General features: G+C 38.4%; 1 long non-coding RNA gene across 2 annotated transcripts in view; it reads right to left on the bottom strand.

The window, feature by feature from the left end:
- Positions 1–10,714: 10,714 nt before the first annotated feature.
- LOC307182738 overlaps positions 10,715–11,426 on the bottom strand; it is a 34,813-nt gene continuing 34,101 nt past the window's right edge. For both annotated transcript variants that reach the window (XR_013827247.1, XR_013827248.1), the window contains exon 8: positions 10,715–10,836. This is a non-coding gene — a long non-coding RNA (uncharacterized lncRNA). The remainder of the gene's footprint in view (positions 10,837–11,426) is intronic.

The raw sequence follows: 11,426 nt of genomic DNA, 5'->3' as shown, positions 1-11,426 counted from the left end.
ACTGACCAGTTGGAATTCATTAAAATTAAAAACTTCTGCTCTGGGAAGACAACATTAAGAGAATGAGAAGACAAGCCACAGACTGAAGATAATATTTGCAAAAGACACAATTGATATAGAACTGTTATCCAAAATATACAAAGAACACTTAAAAGAAAATAAACCTTACTAAAAAAAAGGCTAAAGATCTTAACAGAGATCTCACTAAAGAAGACATACAGTTGACAAACAAGCAAATGAAAATTTGCTCCAAATCTTATGTCTCCAGGGAAATGCAAATTAAAACAATGAGATACCACTACACATCTATTAGGATGGCCAAAATCCAGAATACTGACAACACCAACTTAAATGTATATTACAAAGTTGAAAAAAGCCAATCAAAAAGACTACATCTTGTATGATTCCAATTATATGACATTCTGGAAAAGGCAAAAGTATGAAAACCATAAAAATGAATAGACAGAGCACAGAGGATTTTTAGGGCAGTGAAGCTATTTTATATGATTATACAATGGTTGATACATGTCATTATACATTTGCCCAAATCCACAGAATGTGCAACACCAGAGAGTTACGTGTAATATAAACTATGGACTTTGGGTGATAATGGTGTTAATGTAGGTCACTAATTGTAACATATGTACTCCTCTGGTGGGGAATGTTGTTAAGAGGGAAGTCGTTGCATATGTAAGGGCAGGGAATGAAATCTTTATATCTTCCTTTTAATTTTTTTGTGAACCTAGAACTTCTCTAAAAAATTTTCTTAAATCTATAAAGAAAGAAAGAAGAGGTTGATGCATTTTACTAAATGTTTTTCACTGTCTATTGAGAAGACTATACATTTTTCTTATTAGGTTTATGAAACATCTTATTAAAAGTATTCTTTTATAAAAGCATATATATATATATATATATATATATATATATATTCCATTTATATACTGTTGCGGAACAAATTTGCTACAGAACATAGTGTTGTAAAACAACCCACATGGATTATGTGGTTCAGGAATTTGGACAAGACTCCAGGGATTTTTGTCCTTGCTCTACAATATCTAAGGCCTCAACTGGAAAACTCAAAGATTGACAGTGACTCAGTGGATTGAAGACTTGGGCTTGACACATGGCCTGAGCTTTCTTAAAACCCAGTAACTGAGTTGCAAATGTTAGCATCCCAAGATAGAGACAGTCTGGTGGAAGCCCATTGGACTATAGCTTCATAAATCAGTCACTTTGGCCACATTCTATTCATTAGAACCAACTCACTAAGTCTAATCCATACCTAGGAGAGGGTAGTGAGACTCTTTGAACTGAAGGAATTTCAAACAATTTACGTACATCTTTTTAAAGTTCTGTAGCCATCAATGCACTTCATGTAGCCCATTAACAATTCCCAGGAAATAAAAATAAAATCTGGGTCATAAAATAAAATCTAACCTTTTCTCTTCCTTTGGACTTAGCCTAATTTCACTTGCTCACAGGGCCTCTTACTCGGCCTTCACACTAGAGTTCCTAGCACCAAAGTGTTGTCATACACGTCAACCCGGTGGGCTGTGTGCAGAGTGCATGACACTCAATTCAAGATGGCGGTGGTGGGCCGTGAGCAGAGATGCTGCACCCGGCACTGTGTGTGATCTGGAGTCTTGAGCAGCGCAACTGCACCCTCCCTGCGAGAACCCAGCCCCCTCTCTGCTGCCAACAACCCTATAGAGCAGCCTCGCTGGTGATTTTTGTTTTTCTGGGAGAGCATGCACTCTAGCCCCAGAGCTCTCACCTCTCCATTCTCTGATCAAAGAATAAAGCTTTCCTTTGCTTCTGAATTGAACTCAGTCTCCTTCTACTGACAAGAGCAACACCGGGCAGAAGGACCTTTTTTGGAGACCAACTCAGGAGGGCCAATACCAAAAGGATCATATTTTTTCTTTTCTCTTGTTTGTCAGGATTATCACCCATCTAAAGATTTTAATGAACTCCTCTAAGAGTGCTCATTCCCACGTCCAAAGTGTGAACTCTTGTTTTCTCCACTTACTAGGGAAGAAAATGAGGAAATTGGCTTGGATGTAGAAAAGTTCTCATCCTCTATCATAGTACTTTTTAAAACAACTTTAGAACCCATATCTCTTTAGAGTCAAAAATTCAATCGAGATACGGTCCCTTAAAGATTAAATAAGAAACAAAACAACAACTATCTAGACACAAACACAGAAGGTGACCTCTCCAAATGTCTTTTGCATTGAGGCTGTCAAAGCAAAAATTGCACCAGACAAACTTAAAGAGGCAAGGAAGATCCAAGGCCAGATTTCAGACTGTGCTCAACAATTGTGAAATAATTTTTTAAAAAGAAAAGAAAAAAAATGGCAGTGGGGTTTTTAAGAACGGGGTGAGGCAGAGACCTTACGTCATCTGTATTTTTTAATTTTCTTTATCCAAAGGAAAAGTAAATATTCTCCCATCTTCTTAACAGGAAGTAATTTACAACTTGGAGCAAGGTTGCAGACTGAAGTTTGGCTCCTATGTTCCTACAGAAACCGAGAGATAGGGCCTCTATCTTCCTTATGATTACCTTTCAGAGGAATGGTTCTCAGGTCCTGGCCAAAGACAGTCAGGGGTTTTAAAACTGTGAAGAGGCTTTCTAAAAGATTTATATCTCAATGTGGCAGAAAATGGATTTACAATGAAAACTTTTCTAAAGTAAATACACTAAGGATGTCAGTGGCCTAGAATAAGGAATAAACCTGTCTGAAGTTTGGTCTAGCAGAGGGGAACTTTAAGGCCACCTTGGTCAGGACTCTAGGAGAATTTTTTAACAATTGCCATAAGTAGAGTGCTTTCCTAATTTGTCAGTCACTTGTGGAATGCTTCTGAGGGATGCCAGTAATGACTCCTGGCATTTCCTGCATGCCTTGCCTGTGTGCAGAGCAGCCTGTGTCAGCCAGAAGAGCCCAAGGACAAGGGCATGCAGGTGGTGGCAGCTGGAAGTCAAGCAAACATGGTTAGAAATTATGAAGACCAAGACGATATGAGTGGGGCACCAACAGAATCTGCCAGAGGTGGCATCATTGTCTAGAGCACTATTCAGGGCTTTAAAGGTACTGAACAATTTTTAAAAGTCTAAGTAATCAGATAATTTATGCTCAGAGTATGCGTAAGTAACTGGTTCTATCTTATCAAGTCATCAGGTAAAGTGTACTGTGGCAATAACAAATTATAATTTTATGGTTCATTAAAATGCATTTTATATATAATAACACTGTCAATAAACTGTTGATTTTTATTGTTTTCACTCAAGATTGCTTACTGAATGAGAAAAGTTTATTTTTTGGTAAAATAAGGGTAAAAAAATGCCTTAATTCAGTGATTTACATAACGAGTACATTTACCGAATGAGTCCTGGGTAAAAATTTTTGTTATCTGGAAGTGTAATAGAATTTCAAGTGCAGTTAAATTCTTTCTCTAGAAGTTTTTCTCACCCTAGCTTTCTCATACTGAAAACAAACCACAGAGTAATGAATCAATAGCCTTTGATGTTCTGGTCACAAAGACACTAAAAGAAAATAAATCTCACTCATATTTGTTTAGATAAAATAAGCATCAGTCTTCAACTCAGGGGTGTTTTAGGAAACTTTTCAAACTTTCAGTTTCCTACTGAGTATTTAGCTAATAGCCTTTGATTTGATAGCTGTTTGGATGGCAATCTATTGGATTAAATGATGCCCTAAAGCTACCCCTTGGCAAAATTAAAATTCAGTATTTCTGTTGGCAAATTATGCTAGCTTTAATTAGAGATTTCAAGGTGTCTATTTTTTATAACTCCGACATCTATTGAGCTCTGCTCTCGCATGTTATTAATTGCAGGGTTGGAATTGAAAATGTTTTCTTGTGAAGGATATTGAATTCTAGTGATCAGAAGAGGAGAAAAACAGATTCCATACAATAATGTTTAATGAAAGAATTAGAAGTTTCAAGAGTGTATCATTCTAACAATAGCACACAGAAAATTTGCTGTTTTTATACAACATATCGCCTTTATCCATCCCAAGGGATGGACAAAGCTTTATTTTATTTTAAAAGGAGTTGTTTAAGTTGGACTAATAATGCAAAGCCTTCACATGCTAAAGGCACACAATCACATTTTCATCAGACAATGGATAAATTTTATGAATAAGTATTGGAAAGTTTAGAATGCTTATGGTGATGTTGAGAAATAGGAATTCAGTTTCTCGGTAATACAACTGAACAGAGAACATTTTAAGTACTCTATATTTCTTGGTCTTGAAACATTAATAAATTTGGAAATAATCACTGAACTCTTTAAAAAGAAAAGAAAAAAGCAAAACTATATCTAGGTATGTAGTTGCCTACATTAAAGAAAAAATAAAGACTTAAAAGCAAGAAAAAGTATAACACTGAGTTTGTGGTCACTGAGCTATGTACCCAAAAGAATTTTAATTAAAGTAACATTTAAGAGAAAAGGGAACCCTCTTGCACTGTTGGTGGGAATGTAAATTGATACAGCCACTATGGAGAACAGTACGGAAGTTCCTTAGAAAACTAAAAATAGAACTACCATATGACCCAGCAATCCCACTACTGGGCATATACCCTGAGAAAACCATAATTCAAGAAGCGTCATGTACCAAAATGTTCGTTGTAGCTCTATTTACAATAGCCAGGACATGGAAGCAACCTAAGTGTCCATTGACAAATGAATGGATAAAGAAGATGTGGCACATATATACAATGGAATATTACTCAGCCATAAAAAGAAATAAAATTGAGTTATTTGTAGTGAGGTGGACAGACCTAGAGTCTGTCATACAGAGTGAAGTAAGTCAGAAAGACAAAAACAAATACCATATGCTAACACATATATATGGAATCTAAGGGAAAAAAATATAATGAAGAAACTAGGGGCAAGACGGGAATAAAGACACAGACCTACTAGAGAATGGACTTGAGGATATGGGGAGGGGGAAGGGTAAGCTGTGACAAAGTGGGAGAGTGGCATGGACATATATACACTACCAAATATAAAATAGATAGTGGGAAGCAGCCGCATAGCACAGGGAGATCAGCTCGGTGCTTTGTGACCACATAAAGGGGTGGGATAGGGAGGGTGGAGGGAGGGAGACACAAGAGGGAAGAGATATGGGAACATAGGTATAACTGATTCACTTTGTTATAAAGCAGAAACTAGCACACAAATGTAAAGCAATTATACTCCAATAAAGATGTTAAAAAAGTAAAATAAATATTTAAATATGTAACATTTTTTTCAATGACAGTTGTTAAGGGCAGTACTTTTTTATTATAGGAGGGAAGGAAATTATATTTATTACCATAAAAAGGAATCAGTATTTTGCACTGTTATAATAAAAATGTAGTAGAAGTCTTTTTGTTTGTTTGTTTTTTCTGTGTGTGGTACGCGGGCCTCTCAGTGTTGTGGCCTCTCCCCTTGCGGAGCACAGGCTCCGGACGCGCAGGCTCAGCGGCCATGGCTCACGGGCCTAGCCGCTCCGCGGCATGTGGGATCTTCCCGGACCGGGGCACGAACCCGTGTGCCCTGCATTGGCAGGCGGACTCTCAACCACTGTGCCACCAGGGAAGCCCTGTAGTAGAGTTTTAATACTGTGATATATTAATTTATTTTTAGTGGAATATCTCAGTAAGGATAACAATTCACTACAATACTAAAAATATTACATAAGTTAAAATAATTTGCCTAGAGTGGAATATAAATGAATTGAACAAAGATATTTAACTCTCACTCCACATAGCTTTTTCCAGGCTCCAGACATAGTTTAATTTGTGTCTTATACCTCTATATAAATGGCTATGACATTTTTTTTGGCACTTCGGCAAATCACTTAAACTCTTTGTGCATTAATTTTCTCACCTATGGAATAGATATAATAAGACTACCTCATACATAAGAAACACTTAGAATAGCACCTGGCACAGAGCAAAGGCTTGTCAAATAAAATACATAAATAAAGCATTAGTGTCTATGAAGATAACTAAATTCCCATGAATTCTCTATTATAAAAGGTCTGGGTATCAAAAGAAAATAAAAGTTAATTAAAGCATTTTACGTCATGTAGAAAAATGTGTTTGGCTTTTCAGAAACTGTGTGTCTTTTTAATTTTGCCTGTAATCGCCAGTAATGACTTAACGGTAGATGGATATTTTCAAATAAGTATACTTCATTCTTCATTAAGGCAGTAATTGTCAGCGAGATGGAAAACATACGGCACAGTGTAAAGAATGTGAAGTATTCTTCAAGGAAAGTATATGCACTATCTGCAGCAAAGTTTGTTAGTCCCTTATAGAATGTCATTTACTTTATCCGGATGGCCAGTATGGGAAGTTGGATGTTGGTACCGAAAATAAAAGGGATAGGCTTTAATATAATAAGAAATAAAATATTGCCATTATCTTCATATATTTTCTTGACTAAAAACATTGCTTGCTTTTTCGTTTTATGGAGTACCTTAAGGAATATTTCTTATCAGATCATATTAACCATGCCTTTGGACAACAAAATAGAGAAAATATAAACTAGGTGGTCAGATTTCTTTGGTTTGTCATGTCTACTTCTTAGAATATGAGTTTTATATAAGTTATAGTGTCATTTTTAGTGTAGCATTGAAGGGGCAATATTTAACAGGAATATTTAACAGGAAAATAAAATGTAGAAATAGACCTCTCTAAAGACATAAGTAGACAATGTGACTTGGTTCCATAAATCTAGGAAATTTACTCTGCATTTCCAAATTTGTAACAGTGCATCCTTTTTATTGTAGGTTAAATTTATTTTCAAAATAGCACTGTTTACTCATACCAATGAATATTTAAGTGATGAATGAAGTTTTAAAAGCTATTTATGTCTGAAATTATACCTGGCTGATAATTCATGCAGGTATTTTATTCAATGCAGGCATTGAATATTATGCCAGGCATTTTCTGAAGTGATTATTTGGCTTGTAGTGAAGTGTTTCTTATCTGGATATGTCCCTCAATGCACATGAGTGGACCTCCACTGAGCGAGTTTGCACCCATGATTTCGCTTTCCCATGTCCATGGTTGATAGGTCAAGGGGAAAATAGATGTGTGATTCAAGTTTGGTCAATCATAGGCTCTGTCCCAGAATTTTAAAATAGGAAAAAGAGAAACATAACCCTAGAAGGCTTGAATCTCAATCTTATTATTGAGAGCCCTCTCAAGAGGAGGAGATCCATGGACATTCTTGTTTCTCAGGTCCCAGAATCTTCCCTGGTACTTGCCCTTCTGAAGGTTTAGCTTTCAACTGTTCCTTTCATTCTGTAAATTATGCTATTTTTACTCCAAAAGTTACATTTTTATACTTAAAATGTCCAGACTTAGTTTTGTTGTTTACAACTAAAATAACTTTGATTAATACACAAGTCTAAAAGAAATTGCTAGATGATGTCTACGAGTTAAAAGCTAATTAATGAGAAACTGGTATATGATATGAAGCAATATTAACTGGAATTTTTAAAAATGTGAATATTTTCAACCATAATACTTTAAAATTTTCCATTAAAGCATGGACTAATTCATAAGATTGGTTTGTTGAAATAACACATACAGAAATATCTGGTAGGAGTCAGAAATAAAAGAAGTAATTAACAGTTACTCATATACACACATATATCTATTCATGCCTCTGTGTATTATATTAACCTCCTTTGATTCTACTTTTGAATATTTTTTCAATTTCTTTTCTTGAATATGTTTGTTGTAGTCAACATAATGGCCTCCCAAAGATGTCCATGGAATCTGTGAATATGTTGCATTATATGGAATAATGGCATTTTAAATTATGATTATGAACATTGAGGCAGGGAGATTATCCTGTATTATCTGGATTGGTCCAACCTAACTTCATGCACTCTTAAACATGTGGAGAACTTTCTTAGGTTTGATAAAGAGTAGAGTTGAAGCATAAGTTCCCACACAGCAAGGGAAGGAGAACTCTTTTTTTTTTTGCCGTACGTGGGCCTCTCACTGTTGTGGCCTCTCCCGTTGCAGAGCACAGGCTCCGGACGTGCAGGGTCAGTGGCCATGGCTCACATGGCTCCGCGGCATGTGGGATCTTCCCGGACCGGGGCACGAACCCGCGTCCCCTGCATCGGCAGGCGGACTCTCAACCACTGTGCCACCAGGAAAGCCCCATACCTGCTTTTTAAAAATATTTTACAGCATGAGAATAGTAGGGAAGATGTCAGAGAAAACTTCACTTTCAAAAGTGATTTACCAGGACAGACCAAAGCAAACTTTAGAAAGTAACTATTTTGTTGTTTGCAAAATTACTTCATATTTTTATATCTGTGGTATTCTTTTATAATTGTATCTAAAAATATTCCTAGTCATGTTTGTTGCTCTCTGTTTTGTTGTATACATACAATACGTATTAGAGAATTTCTTTTGGACTAATTTTCAAAAATAAAACAAAAAGAATAAGTAGCTTGCTAAACAAGTAAAACACACATTTCTTTCACAATTATTTTATTTAATATTTCTTCTTCTATGGCCCTTTATCTTACATAATGTAATGAAAACTGGATAAAAAGTGAAGACTGAACACTGAATACAAACTAAACAGTCTAGAATACCTATACCTATAATCTGAAGAAATGACAAAGTGTTATGAGAAAAATAATGAGTCAAAACCAAAGAAATAATAAAGTGTTATGAGAAAAATAATAAGTCAAAAACAATGAAGAAAAACAGGATGAATGGCATCAGCAGAGTCAAATTTTGAGAAATTGTTCAAAAGTAGAAAGTATTGGGGGGTACTTCCCTGGTGGTGCAGTGGTTAAAAATCCTCCTGCCAATGCAGGGGACATGGGTTTGAGCCCTGGTCTGGGAAGACCCAACGTGCTGCAGAGCAACTAAGCCTGTGCACCACAACTACTGAGCCTGCACTCTAGAGACTGCGAGCCACAACTACTGAGCCTGCATACCACAACTAGTGAAGCCCGCGTGCCTAGAGCCTGTGTTCCACACCAAGAAGCCACCGCAATAGGAAGCCCGCGCATCACAATGAAGAGTAGCCCCCTCTCACCGCAGCTAGAGAAAGCCTGCCTGCAGCAATGAAGACCCAATGCAGCCAAAAATAAATAAATAAATTTATATATTAAAAAAGTATTGGGATAAATTTTACAAAGAAAAAAGCAAAACCAAAAAACTCCCTAATATATATGTGTACATATGTATACTTTATATATATACTGGAAAGAATATAATACAATGAAGTTCACAAAAATGAATCGCTGCAGGTCTTACATTTAAGGCTTTAATCCATTTTGAGTTGACTAGTCACAGAAGGACACGTACTGCACGATTCCACTTATATGAGATATCTTAAATAAACACACTCATTAAAGCAGAGAATAGAACGGCTGTTTTCAGAGGCCGGGGGATAGTGGAAATAGGAAATTATTATTCTATGCGTATAACTTTTCAGTTGTGCAAGATGAAATAATTTCTAGAGATCTCTTGTATAACACAGCACCTAAAGTTAAAAATACGATTTTGTGCACTTAAACATTTGTTGATGATAGGTTTCATGTTAAATGTTCTCATCTCTCACACACAAAAAGGCAAAAGGAAACTTTTGGAGGTGATGAATATGTCTCTTACCTGATTGCGGTGACAGTTTCACAGGTGTATTCCTATGTCTAACTCATCAAATTTTATGCATTATATATGTGCAGTTTTTTAATAAATCAATTTTACTTCAATAAAGCTGTTAAAAATAAAATAAATGAATATCTGCTATATGTATCAACAAGTAGATATGTCAAAAACATAATCTTGACTAAAAAAAGAAAATGCAAAAAAATTAATTGTTGCAAAACTTCTCTATTCAAGGAAAGCCAAATGACTCCAAAAGAGTGATGGCTAGGGCGAATATTTGGAAAATGGCAAAAAAGAGTAACTCAGCTTATATGTCACTTCTCTGTCAACACCCTGGCTCAACACCCAGGAGAGTTTTAAAATCATGTAAATACCTGTACCTCACTCCCCCTGAATTAACGATGTAATTGGTTTGGGAGCCCAAGTATCTACGTATCTTGGAAGTCCCTAGCTGATTTTAATATGACACAGGGTTGAGAACTATGTGTTAAAGCTGGGGTCAGCAAATTACAGCCCTGGTGCCAAATCTGGCTAGCCACCTATTTTTACTTGGCTCACAGTCTAAACTGGTTTGATATAATTAAAAGGTTGAAAAACAAAGTAAGGGCTTCCGGGAAGATGGCGGAAGAGTAAGATGCGGAGATCACCTCCCTCCCCACAGATACACCAGAAATACATCTACACGTGGAACAACTCCTACAGAACACCTACCGAACGCTGGCAGAACACCTCAGACCTCCCAAAAGGCAAGAAACTCCCCATGTACCTGGGTAGGGCAAAAGAAAAAAGAATAAACAGAGACAAAAGGATAGGTACGGTACCTGCACCAGCAGGAGGGAGCTGTGAAGGAGGAAAGGTTTCCACACACTAGGAAGCCCCTTCGTGGGCGGAGACTGCGGGTGGCGGAGGGGGAAAGCTTTGGGGCCGCGGAGGAGAGCAAAGCAACAGGGGTGCGGAGGGCAAAGCAGGGAGATTCCCACACAGAGAATCAGGGCCGACCGGCACTCACCAGCGCGAGAAGCTTGTCTGCTCACCCGCTGGGGCGGGCGGGGCTGGGAATTGAGGATTCGGCTTCTGTCGGACCGTTGGGAGAGGACTGGCGTTGGTGGCGTGAACACAGCCTGCAGGGGGTTAGTGCACCATGGAGGGATTCCGGGGAAAAGTCTGGACCTGCCGAAGAGGAAAGAGACTTTTTCTGCCCTCTTTGTTTCCTGGTGCGCAAGGAGAGGGGAATAAGAGCGCTGCTTAAAAGACCTCCAGAGACGGGCGCGAGCCGCTGCTAAAAGCGCGGACCCCAGAGATGGGCATGAGACGCTAAGGCTGCTGCTGCCGCCACCAAGCCGCCTGTGTGCGAACACAGGTCACCATCCACACCCCTCTTCCGGGGAGCCTGTGCAGCCCGCCACTGCCAGGGTCCCAGGATCCAGGGACAACTCCCCCAGGAGAATGCATGGCGCGCCTCAGGCTGCTGCAACGTCATGCCGGCCTCTGCCGCCGCAGACTCGCCCCGCACTCCGTGCCCCTCCTTCCCCACGGCCTGAGTGAGCCAGAGACCCGAGTCAGCGGCTCCTTTAACCCCGTCCTGTCTGAGCGAAGCACAGACGCCATCCAGCGACCTACACGCAGAGGCAGGTCCAAATCCAAAGCTGAGCCCCTGGGAGCTGTGAGAACAAAGAAGAGAAAGGGAAATCTCTCCCAGCAGCCTCAGTAGCAGCGGATTAAAGCTCCACAATCAACTTGATGTACTCTGCATCTGTGGA

This window comes from Stenella coeruleoalba, assembly GCF_951394435.1.
Source record: "Stenella coeruleoalba genome assembly, chromosome: 2".
Classification (NCBI taxonomy): domain Eukaryota; kingdom Metazoa; phylum Chordata; class Mammalia; order Artiodactyla; family Delphinidae; genus Stenella; species Stenella coeruleoalba.
The sequence above is the reverse complement of the archived record's forward strand: the minus strand, read 5'-3'. Positions and strand labels throughout refer to the sequence as shown.